We start from the raw sequence: 12,102 nt of genomic DNA on the forward strand, positions 1-12,102 counted from the left end.
GTTTCAGAGCTGCTCAATTAAAAGTGAGCTTCAACTCTGTTAACCGAATGTTCAGAGCCCAAAGAAGTTTCACACAATGCTTCTGTGTAGTTTTTATTTGAAGATATTTCTTCTTCCACTATAGGCCCCTTAGTGCTCTGAATATCCACTTCCAGTTTCTACAGAGAGAGTGTTTCAGAACTGCTGAATCAAAAGTAAGCTTCAACTGTGTTAGTTGAATGCACAGAACAGAAAGAAATTTCACAGAATGCTTCTGTGTAGTTTTTACTTGAAGTTATTCCTTTTTCCACTATAGGCCCCTTAGCGCTCCGAATGTCCACTTGCACTTTCTACAGAAAGAGTGTTTCAGATGTGCACAATCCAAAGTAAGCTTCAAGTCTGCTAGTTGAAAGCGCAGAACAGAGAGAAGTTTCACAGAATACTTCTGTGTAGTTTTTATTGGAAGATATTCCTTTTTCCAATGTAGGCCCCTTAGCGATCGGAATGTCCACTTGCTGTTTCCGCAGAAGCAGTGTTTTAGAACTGCTGAATCAAAAGTAAGGCTCAACTCTGTTAGTTGAATGCAAAGAAGAGAAAGAAGTTTCACTGAATGCTTCTGTGTTGTTTTTATTTGAAGATATTCCTTTTTCAACTAAAGGATCCTAAGCCCTCCAAATGTCCACTTGCAGTTTCTACAGAAAGAGTGTTTCAGAACTGCTCAATGCAAAGTACAGTTCAACTCTTTTAGTTGAATGCACAGAACAGAAAGAAGTTTCACAGAATGCTTCTGTGTAGCTTTTATTTGAAGATACTCCTCTTTCCACTATAGGCCCTTTAGCGCTCCGATTGTCCACATGTAATTTCTACAGAAAGTTTGCTTCAGAACTGCTCACTAAAAAGTAAGGTTCAACTCTGTTAGTTGAATGCACAGAACAGAAAGAAGTTTCGCAGAATGCTTCTCTGTAGTTTTTATTTGAAGATATTCCTTTTTCCAATAGAGGACCCTTGGCGCTCCAATTGTTCACTTGCAGTTTCCCCAGAAGGAGTGTTTCAGAACTTCTCAATCAAAAGTAATGTTAAATTCTGTTAGTTGAATGCACAGAACAGAAAGAAGTTTCGCAGAATGCTTCTGTGTAGTTTTTATTTGAAGTTATTCCTTTTTCCACTATAGGCCCCTTAGCGCTCCGAATGTCCACTTGCACTTTCTACAGAAAGAGTGTTTCAGATGTGCACAATCCAAAGTAAGGTTCAACTCTGTTAGTTGAATGCAAAGAAGAGAAAGAAGTTTCACAGAATGCTTCTGTGTTGTTTTTATTTGAAGATATTCCTTTTTCCACTTAAGGATCCTAAGCCCTCCAAATGTCCACTTGCAGTTTCTACAGAAAGAGTGTTTCAGAACTGCTCAATGCAAAGTAAAGTTCAACTCTTTTAGCTGAATGCACAGAAAAGAAAGAAGTTTCACAGAATGTTTCTGTGTAGCTTTTATTTGAAGATAGTCCTGTTTCCACTATAGGCCCTTTATCGCTCCGATTGTCCACTTGCAATTTCTACAGAAAGTGTGCTTCAGAACTGCTCATTAAAAAGTAAGGTTCAACTCTGTTAGTTGAATGCACAGAACAGAAAGAAGTTTCGCAGAATGCTTCTCTGTAGTTTTTATTTGAAGATATTCCTTTTTCCAATAGAGGACCCTTGGCGCTCCAATTGTTCACTTGCAGTTTCCCCAGAAGGAGTGTTTCAGAACTTCTCAATCAAAAGTAATGTTAAATCCTGTTAGTTGAATGCACAGAACAGAAAGAAGTTTCGCAGAATGCTTCTGTGTAGTTCTTACTTGAAGATATTCCTTTTTCCACTAAAGGCCCCTTAGCGCTCAGAATGTCCACTTGCAGCTACTGCAGAGAGAGTGTTTCAGAGCTGCTCAATTAAAAGTGAGCTTCAACTCTGTTAACCGAATGTTCAGAGCCCAAAGAAGTTTCACACAATGCTTCTGTGTAGTTTTTATTTGAAGATATTTCTTCTTCCACTATAGGCCCCTTAGTGCTCTGAATATCCACTTCCAGTTTCTACAGAGAGAGTGTTTCAGAACTGCTGAATCAAAAGGAAGCTTCAACTGTGTTAGCTGAATGCACAGAACAGAAAGAAATTTCACAGAATGCTTCTGTGTAGTTTTTATTTGAAGTTATTCCTTTTTCCACTATAGGCCCCTTAGCGCTCCGAATGTCCACTTGCACTTTCTACAGAAAGAGTGTTTCAGATGTGCACAATCCAAAGTAAGCTTCAAGTCTGCTAGTTGAAAGCGCAGAACAGAGAGAAGTTTCACAGAATACTTCTGTGTAGTTTTTATTGGAAGATATTCCTTTTTCCAATGTAGGCCCCTTAGCGATCGGAATGTCCACTTGCAGTTTCCGCAGAAGAAGTGTTTCAGAACTGCTGAATCAAAAGTAAGGCTCAATTCTGTTAGTTGAATGCAAAGAAGAGAAAGAAGTTTCACTGAATGCTTCTGTGTTGTTTTTATTTGAAGATATTCCTTTTTCAACTAAAGGATCCTAAGCCCTCCAAATGTCCACTTGCAGTTTCTACAGAAAGAGTGTTTCAGAACTGCTCAATGCAAAGTACAGTTCAACTCTTTTAGTTGAATGCACAGAACAGAAAGAAGTTTCACAGAATGCTTCTGTGTAGCTTTTATTTGAAGATACTCCTCTTTCCACTATAGGCCCTTTAGCGCTCCGATTGTCCACATGTAATTTCTACAGAAAGTTTGCTTCAGAACTGCTCACTAAAAAGTAAGGTTCAACTCTGTTAGTTGAATGCACAGAACAGAAAGAAGTTTCGCAGAATGCTTCTCTGTAGTTTTTATTTGAAGATATTCCTTTTTCCAATAGAGGACCCTTGGCGCTCCAATTGTTCACTTGCAGTTTCCCCAGAAGGAGTGTTTCAGAACTTCTCAATCAAAAGTAATGTTAAATTCTGTTAGTTGAATGCACAGAACAGAAAGAAGTTTCGCAGAATGCTTCTGTGTAGTTTTTATTTGAAGTTATTACTTTTTCCACTATAGGCCCCTTAGCGCTCCGAATGTCCACTTGCACTTTCTACAGAAAGAGTGTTTCAGATGTGCACAATCCAAAGTAAGGTTCAACTCTGTTAGTTGAATGCAAAGAAGAGAAAGAAGTTTCACAGAATGCTTCTGTGTTGTTTTTATTTGAAGATATTCCTTTTTCCACTTAAGGATCCTAAGCCCTCCAAATGTCCACTTGCAGTTTCTACAGAAAGAGTGTTTCAGAACTGCTCAATGCAAAGTAAAGTTCAACTCTTTTAGCTGAATGCACAGAAAAGAAAGAAGTTTCACAGAATGTTTCTGTGTAGCTTTTATTTGAAGATAGTCCTGTTTCCACTATAGGCCCTTTATCGCTCCGATTGTCCACTTGCAATTTCTACAGAAAGTGTGCTTCAGAACTGCTCATTAAAAAGTAAGGTTCAACTCTGTTAGTTGAATGCACAGAACAGAAAGAAGTTTCGCAGAATGCTTCTCTGTAGTTTTTATTTGAAGATATTCCTTTTTCCCATAGAGGACCCTTGGCGCTCAAATTGTTCACTTGCAGTTTCCCCAGAAGGAGTGTTTCAGAACTTCTCAATCAAAAGAAATGTTAAATTCTGTTAGTTGAATGCACAGAACAGAAAGAAGTTTCGCAGAATGCTTCTGTGTAGTTTACTTGAAGATATTCCTTTTTCCACTAAAGGCCCCTTAGCGCTCAGAATGTCCACTTGCAGCTACTGCAGAGAGAGTGTTTCAGAGCTGCTCAATTAAAAGTGAGCTTCAACTCTGTTAACCGAATGTTCAGAGCCCAAAGAAGTTTCACACAATGCTTCTGTGTAGTTTTTATTTGAAGATATTTCTTCTTCCACTATAGGCCCCTTAGTGCTCTGAATATCCACTTCCAGTTTCTACAGAGAGTGTTTCAGAACCGCTGAATCAAAAGTAAGCTTCAACTGTGTTAGTTGAATGCACTGAACAGAAAGAAATTTCACAGAATGCTTCTGTGTAGTTTTTATTTGAAGTTATTCCTTTTTCCACTATAGGCCCCTTAGCGCTCCGAATGTCCACTTGCACTTTCTACAGAAAGAGTGTTTCAGATGTGCACAATCCAAAGTAAGCTTCAAGTCTGCTAGTTGAAAGCGCAGAACAGAGAGAAGTTTCACAGAATACTTCTGTGTAGTTTTTATTGGAAGATATTCCTTTTTCCAATGTAGGCCCCTTAGCGATCGGAATGTCCACTTGCAGTTTCCGCAGAAGCAGTGTTTCAGAACTGCTGAATCAAAAGTAAGGCTCAACTCTGTTAGTTGAATGCAAAGAAGAGAAAGAAGTTTCACTGAATGCTTCTGTGTTGTTTTTATTTGAAGATATTCCTTTTTCAACTAAAGGATCCTAAGCCCTCCAAATGTCCACTTGCAGTTTCTACAGAAAGAGTGTTTCAGAACTGCTCAATGCAAAGTACAGTTCAACTCTTTTAGTTGAATGCACAGAACAGAAAGAAGTTTCACAGAATGCTTCTGTGTAGCTTTTATTTGAAGATACTCCTCTTTCCACTATAGGCCCTTTAGCGCTCCGATTGTCCACATGTAATTTCTACAGAAAGTTTGCTTCAGAACTGCTCACTAAAAAGTAAGGTTCAACTCTGTTAGTTGACTGCACGGAACAGAAAGAAGTTTCGCAGAATGCTTCTCTGTAGTTTTTATTTGAAGATATTCCTTTTTCCAATAGAGGACCCTTGGCGCTCCAATTGTTCACTTGCAGTTTCCCCAGAAGGAGTGTTTCAGAACTTCTCAATCAAAAGTAATGTTAAATTCTGTTAGTTGAATGCACAGAACAGAAAGAAGTTTCGCAGAATGCTTCTGTGTAGTTTTTATTTGAAGTTATTCCTTTTTCCACTATAGGCCCCTTAGCGCTCCGAATGTCCACTTGCACTTTCTACAGAAAGAGTGTTTCAGATGTGCACAATCCAAAGTAAGGTTCAACTCTGTTAGTTGAATGCAAAGAAGAGAAAGAAGTTTCACAGAATGCTTCTGTGTTGTTTTTATTTGAAGATATTCCTTTTTCCACTTAAGGATCCTAAGCCCTCCAAATGTCCACTTGCAGTTTCTACAGAAAGAGTGTTTCAGAACTGCTCAATGCAAAGAAAAGTTCAACTCTTTTAGCTGAATGCACAGAAAAGAAAGAAGTTTCACAGAATGTTTCTGTGTAGCTTTTATTTGAAGATAGTCCTGTTTCCACTATAGGCCCTTTATCGCTCCGATTGTCCACTTGCAATTTCTACAGAAAGTGTGCTTCAGAACTGCTCATTAAAAAGTAAGGTTCAACTCTGTTAGTTGAATGCACAGAACAGAAAGAAGTTTCGCAGAATGCTTCTCTGTAGTTTTTATTTGAAGATATTCCTTTTTCCAATAGAGGACCCTTGGCGCTCCAATTGTTCACTTGCAGTTTCCCCAGAAGGAGTGTTTCAGAACTTCTCAATCAAAAGTAATGTTAAATCCTGTTAGTTGAATGCACAGAACAGAAAGAAGTTTCGCAGAATGCTTCTGTGTAGTTCTTACTTGAAGATATTCCTTTTTCCACTAAAGGCCCCTTAGCGCTCAGAATGTCCACTTGCAGCTACTGCAGAGAGAGTGTTTCAGAGCTGCTCAATTAAAAGTGAGCTTCAACTCTGTTAACCGAATGTTCAGAGCCCAAAGAAGTTTCACACAATGCTTCTGTGTAGTTTTTATTTGAAGATATTTCTTCTTCCACTATAGGCCCCTTAGTGCTCTGAATATCCACTTCCAGTTTCTACAGAGAGTGTTTCAGAACCGCTGAATCAAAAGTAAGCTTCAACTGTGTTAGTTGAATGCACTGAACAGAAAGAAATTTCACAGAATGCTTCTGTGTAGTTTTTATTTGAAGTTATTCCTTTTTCCACTATAGGCCCCTTAGCGCTCCGAATGTCCACTTGCACTTTCTACAGAAAGAGTGTTTCAGATGTGCACAATCCAAAGTAAGCTTCAAGTCTGCTAGTTGAAAGCGCAGAACAGAGAGAAGTTTCACAGAATACTTCTGTGTAGTTTTTATTGGAAGATATTCCTTTTTCCAATGTAGGCCCCTTAGCGATCGGAATGTCCACTTGCAGTTTCCGCAGAAGCAGTGTTTCAGAACTGCTGAATCAAAAGTAAGGCTCAACTCTGTTAGTTGAATGCAAAGAAGAGAAAGAAGTTTCACTGAATGCTTCTGTGTTGTTTTTATTTGAAGATATTCCTTTTTCAACTAAAGGATCCTAAGCCCTCCAAATGTCCACTTGCAGTTTCTACAGAAAGAGTGTTTCAGAACTGCTCAATGCAAAGTACAGTTCAACTCTTTTAGTTGAATGCACAGAACAGAAAGAAGTTTCACAGAATGCTTCTGTGTAGCTTTTATTTGAAGATACTCCTCTTTCCACTATAGGCCCTTTAGCGCTCCGATTGTCCACATGTAATTTCTACAGAAAGTTTGCTTCAGAACTGCTCACTAAAAAGTAAGGTTCAACTCTGTTAGTTGACTGCACGGAACAGAAAGAAGTTTCGCAGAATGCTTCTCTGTAGTTTTTATTTGAAGATATTCCTTTTTCCAATAGAGGACCCTTGGCGCTCCAATTGTTCACTTGCAGTTTCCCCAGAAGGAGTGTTTCAGAACTTCTCAATCAAAAGTAATGTTAAATTCTGTTAGTTGAATGCACAGAACAGAAAGAAGTTTCGCAGAATGCTTCTGTGTAGTTTTTATTTGAAGTTATTCCTTTTTCCACTATAGGCCCCTTAGCGCTCCGAATGTCCACTTGCACTTTCTACAGAAAGAGTGTTTCAGATGTGCACAATCCAAAGTAAGGTTCAACTCTGTTAGTTGAATGCAAAGAAGAGAAAGAAGTTTCACAGAATGCTTCTGTGTTGTTTTTATTTGAAGATATTCCTTTTTCCACTTAAGGATCCTAAGCCCTCCAAATGTCCACTTGCAGTTTCTACAGAAAGAGTGTTTCAGAACTGCTCAATGCAAAGAAAAGTTCAACTCTTTTAGCTGAATGCACAGAAAAGAAAGAAGTTTCACAGAATGTTTCTGTGTAGCTTTTATTTGAAGATAGTCCTGTTTCCACTATAGGCCCTTTATCGCTCCGATTGTCCACTTGCAATTTCTACAGAAAGTGTGCTTCAGAACTGCTCATTAAAAAGTAAGGTTCAACTCTGTTAGTTGAATGCACAGAACAGAAAGAAGTTTCGCAGAATGCTTCTCTGTAGTTTTTATTTGAAGATATTCCTTTTTCCAATAGAGGACCCTTGGCGCTCCAATTGTTCACTTGCAGTTTCCCCAGAAGGAGTGTTTCAGAACTTCTCAATCAAAAGTAATGTTAAATCCTGTTAGTTGAATGCACAGAACAGAAAGAAGTTTCGCAGAATGCTTCTGTGTAGTTCTTACTTGAAGATATTCCTTTTTCCACTAAAGGCCCCTTAGCGCTCAGAATGTCCACTTGCAGCTACTGCAGAGAGAGTGTTTCAGAGCTGCTCAATTAAAAGTGAGCTTCAACTCTGTTAACCGAATGTTCAGAGCCCAAAGAAGTTTCACACAATGCTTCTGTGTAGTTTTTATTTGAAGATATTTCTTCTTCCACTATAGGCCCCTTAGTGCTCTGAATATCCACTTCCAGTTTCTACAGAGAGAGTGTTTCAGAACTGCTGAATCAAAAGTAAGCTTCAACTGTGTTAGCTGAATGCACAGAACAGAAAGAAATTTCACAGAATGCTTCTGTGTAGTTTTTATTTGAAGTTATTCCTTTTTCCACTATAGGCCCCTTAGCGCTCCGAATGTCCACTTGCACTTTCTACAGAAAGAGTGTTTCAGATGTGCACAATCCAAAGTAAGCTTCAAGTCTGCTAGTTGAAAGCGCAGAACAGAGAGAAGTTTCACAGAATACTTCTGTGTAGTTTTTATTGGAAGATATTCCTTTTTCCAATGTAGGCCCCTTAGCGATCGGAATGTCCACTTGCAGTTTCCGCAGAAGCAGTGTTTTAGAACTGCTGAATCAAAAGTAAGGCTCAACTCTGTTAGTTGAATGCAAAGAAGAGAAAGAAGTTTCACTGAATGCTTCTGTGTTGTTTTTATTTGAAGATATTCCTTTTTCAACTAAAGGATCCTAAGCCCTCCAAATGTCCACTTGCAGTTTCTACAGAAAGAGTGTTTCAGAACTGCTCAATGCAAAGTAAAGTTCAACTCTTTTAGCTGAATGCACAGAAAAGAAAGAAGTTTCACAGAATGTTTCTGTGTAGCTTTTATTTGAAGATAGTCCTGTTTCCACTATAGGCCCTTTATCGCTCCGATTGTCCACTTGCAATTTCTACAGAAAGTGTGCTTCAGAACTGCTCATTAAAAAGTAAGGTTCAACTCTGTTAGTTGAATGCACAGAACAGAAAGAAGTTTCGCAGAATGCTTCTCTGTAGTTTTTATTTGAAGATATTCCTTTTTCCAATAGAGGACCCTTGGCGCTCCAATTGTTCACTTGCAGTTTCCCCAGAAGGAGTGTTTCAGAACTTCTCAATCAAAAGTAATGTTAAATCCTGTTAGTTGAATGCACAGAACAGAAAGAAGTTTCGCAGAATGCTTCTGTGTAGTTCTTACTTGAAGATATTCCTTTTTCCACTAAAGGCCCCTTAGCGCTCAGAATGTCCACTTGCAGCTACTGCAGAGAGAGTGTTTCAGAGCTGCTCAATTAAAAGTGAGCTTCAACTCTGTTAACCGAATGTTCAGAGCCCAAAGAAGTTTCACACAATGCTTCTGTGTAGTTTTTATTTGAAGATATTTCTTCTTCCACTATAGGCCCCTTAGTGCTCTGAATATCCACTTCCAGTTTCTACAGAGAGAGTGTTTCAGAACTGCTGAATCAAAAGTAAGCTTCAACTGTGTTAGCTGAATGCACAGAACAGAAAGAAATTTCACAGAATGCTTCTGTGTAGTTTTTATTTGAAGTTATTCCTTTTTCCACTATAGGCCCCTTAGCGCTCCGAATGTCCACTTGCACTTTCTACAGAAAGAGTGTTTCAGATGTGCACAATCCAAAGTAAGCTTCAAGTCTGCTAGTTGAAAGCGCAGAACAGAGAGAAGTTTCACAGAATACTTCTGTGTAGTTTTTATTGGAAGATATTCCTTTTTCCAATGTAGGCCCCTTAGCGATCGGAATGTCCACTTGCTGTTTCCGCAGAAGCAGTGTTTTAGAACTGCTGAATCAAAAGTAAGGCTCAACTCTGTTAGTTGAATGCAAAGAAGAGAAAGAAGTTTCACTGAATGCTTCTGTGTTGTTTTTATTTGAAGATATTCCTTTTTCAACTAAAGGATCCTAAGCCCTCCAAATGTCCACTTGCAGTTTCTACAGAAAGAGTGTTTCAGAACTGCTCAATGCAAAGTACAGTTCAACTCTTTTAGTTGAATGCACAGAACAGAAAGAAGTTTCACAGAATGCTTCTGTGTAGCTTTTATTTGAAGATACTCCTCTTTCCACTATAGGCCCTTTAGCGCTCCGATTGTCCACATGTAATTTCTACAGAAAGTTTGCTTCAGAACTGCTCACTAAAAAGTAAGGTTCAACTCTGTTAGTTGAATGCACAGAACAGAAAGAAGTTTCGCAGAATGCTTCTCTGTAGTTTTTATTTGAAGATATTCCTTTTTCCAATAGAGGACCCTTGGCGCTCCAATTGTTCACTTGCAGTTTCCCCAGAAGGAGTGTTTCAGAACTTCTCAATCAAAAGTAATGTTAAATTCTGTTAGTTGAATGCACAGAACAGAAAGAAGTTTCGCAGAATGCTTCTGTGTAGTTTTTATTTGAAGTTATTCCTTTTTCCACTATAGGCCCCTTAGCGCTCCGAATGTCCACTTGCACTTTCTACAGAAAGAGTGTTTCAGATGTGCACAATCCAAAGTAAGGTTCAACTCTGTTAGTTGAATGCAAAGAAGAGAAAGAAGTTTCACAGAATGCTTCTGTGTTGTTTTTATTTGAAGATATTCCTTTTTCCACTTAAGGATCCTAAGCCCTCCAAATGTCCACTTGCAGTTTCTACAGAAAGAGTGTTTCAGAACTGCTCAATGCAAAGTAAAGTTCAACTCTTTTAGCTGAATGCACAGAAAAGAAAGAAGTTTCACAGAATGTTTCTGTGTAGCTTTTATTTGAAGATAGTCCTGTTTCCACTATAGGCCCTTTATCGCTCCGATTGTCCACTTGCAATTTCTACAGAAAGTGTGCTTCAGAACTGCTCATTAAAAAGTAAGGTTCAACTCTGTTAGTTGAATGCACAGAACAGAAAGAAGTTTCGCAGAATGCTTCTCTGTAGTTTTTATTTGAAGATATTCCTTTTTCCAATAGAGGACCCTTGGCGCTCCAATTGTTCACTTGCAGTTTCCCCAGAAGGAGTGTTTCAGAACTTCTCAATCAAAAGTAATGTTAAATCCTGTTAGTTGAATGCACAGAACAGAAAGAAGTTTCGCAGAATGCTTCTGTGTAGTTCTTACTTGAAGATATTCCTTTTTCCACTAAAGGCCCCTTAGCGCTCAGAATGTCCACTTGCAGCTACTGCAGAGAGAGTGTTTCAGAGCTGCTCAATTAAAAGTGAGCTTCAACTCTGTTAACCGAATGTTCAGAGCCCAAAGAAGTTTCACACAATGCTTCTGTGTAGTTTTTATTTGAAGATATTTCTTCTTCCACTATAGGCCCCTTAGTGCTCTGAATATCCACTTCCAGTTTCTACAGAGAGAGTGTTTCAGAACTGCTGAATCAAAAGGAAGCTTCAACTGTGTTAGCTGAATGCACAGAACAGAAAGAAATTTCACAGAATGCTTCTGTGTAGTTTTTATTTGAAGTTATTCCTTTTTCCACTATAGGCCCCTTAGCGCTCCGAATGTCCACTTGCACTTTCTACAGAAAGAGTGTTTCAGATGTGCACAATCCAAAGTAAGCTTCAAGTCTGCTAGTTGAAAGCGCAGAACAGAGAGAAGTTTCACAGAATACTTCTGTGTAGTTTTTATTGGAAGATATTCCTTTTTCCAATGTAGGCCCCTTAGCGATCGGAATGTCCACTTGCAGTTTCCGCAGAAGAAGTGTTTCAGAACTGCTGAATCAAAAGTAAGGCTCAATTCTGTTAGTTGAATGCAAAGAAGAGAAAGAAGTTTCACTGAATGCTTCTGTGTTGTTTTTATTTGAAGATATTCCTTTTTCAACTAAAGGATCCTAAGCCCTCCAAATGTCCACTTGCAGTTTCTACAGAAAGAGTGTTTCAGAACTGCTCAATGCAAAGTACAGTTCAACTCTTTTAGTTGAATGCACAGAACAGAAAGAAGTTTCACAGAATGCTTCTGTGTAGCTTTTATTTGAAGATACTCCTCTTTCCACTATAGGCCCTTTAGCGCTCCGATTGTCCACATGTAATTTCTACAGAAAGTTTGCTTCAGAACTGCTCACTAAAAAGTAAGGTTCAACTCTGTTAGTTGAATGCACAGAACAGAAAGAAGTTTCGCAGAATGCTTCTCTGTAGTTTTTATTTGAAGATATTCCTTTTTCCAATAGAGGACCCTTGGCGCTCCAATTGTTCACTTGCAGTTTCCCCAGAAGGAGTGTTTCAGAACTTCTCAATCAAAAGTAATGTTAAATTCTGTTAGTTGAATGCACAGAACAGAAAGAAGTTTCGCAGAATGCTTCTGTGTAGTTTTTATTTGAAGTTATTACTTTTTCCACTATAGGCCCCTTAGCGCTCCGAATGTCCACTTGCACTTTCTACAGAAAGAGTGTTTCAGATGTGCACAATCCAAAGTAAGGTTCAACTCTGTTAGTTGAATGCAAAGAAGAGAAAGAAGTTTCACAGAATGCTTCTGTGTTGTTTTTATTTGAAGATATTCCTTTTTCCACTTAAGGATCCTAAGCCCTCCAAATGTCCACTTGCAGTTTCTACAGAAAGAGTGTTTCAGAACTGCTCAATGCAAAGTAAAGTTCAACTCTTTTAGCTGAATGCACAGAAAAGAAAGAAGTTTCACAGAATGTTTCTGTGTAGCTTTTATTTGAAGATAGTCCTGTTTCCACTATAGGCCCTTTATCGCTC

The sequence above is a fragment of the Symphalangus syndactylus genome, chromosome 14 (assembly GCF_028878055.3).
Source record: "Symphalangus syndactylus isolate Jambi chromosome 14, NHGRI_mSymSyn1-v2.1_pri, whole genome shotgun sequence".
Classification (NCBI taxonomy): domain Eukaryota; kingdom Metazoa; phylum Chordata; class Mammalia; order Primates; family Hylobatidae; genus Symphalangus; species Symphalangus syndactylus.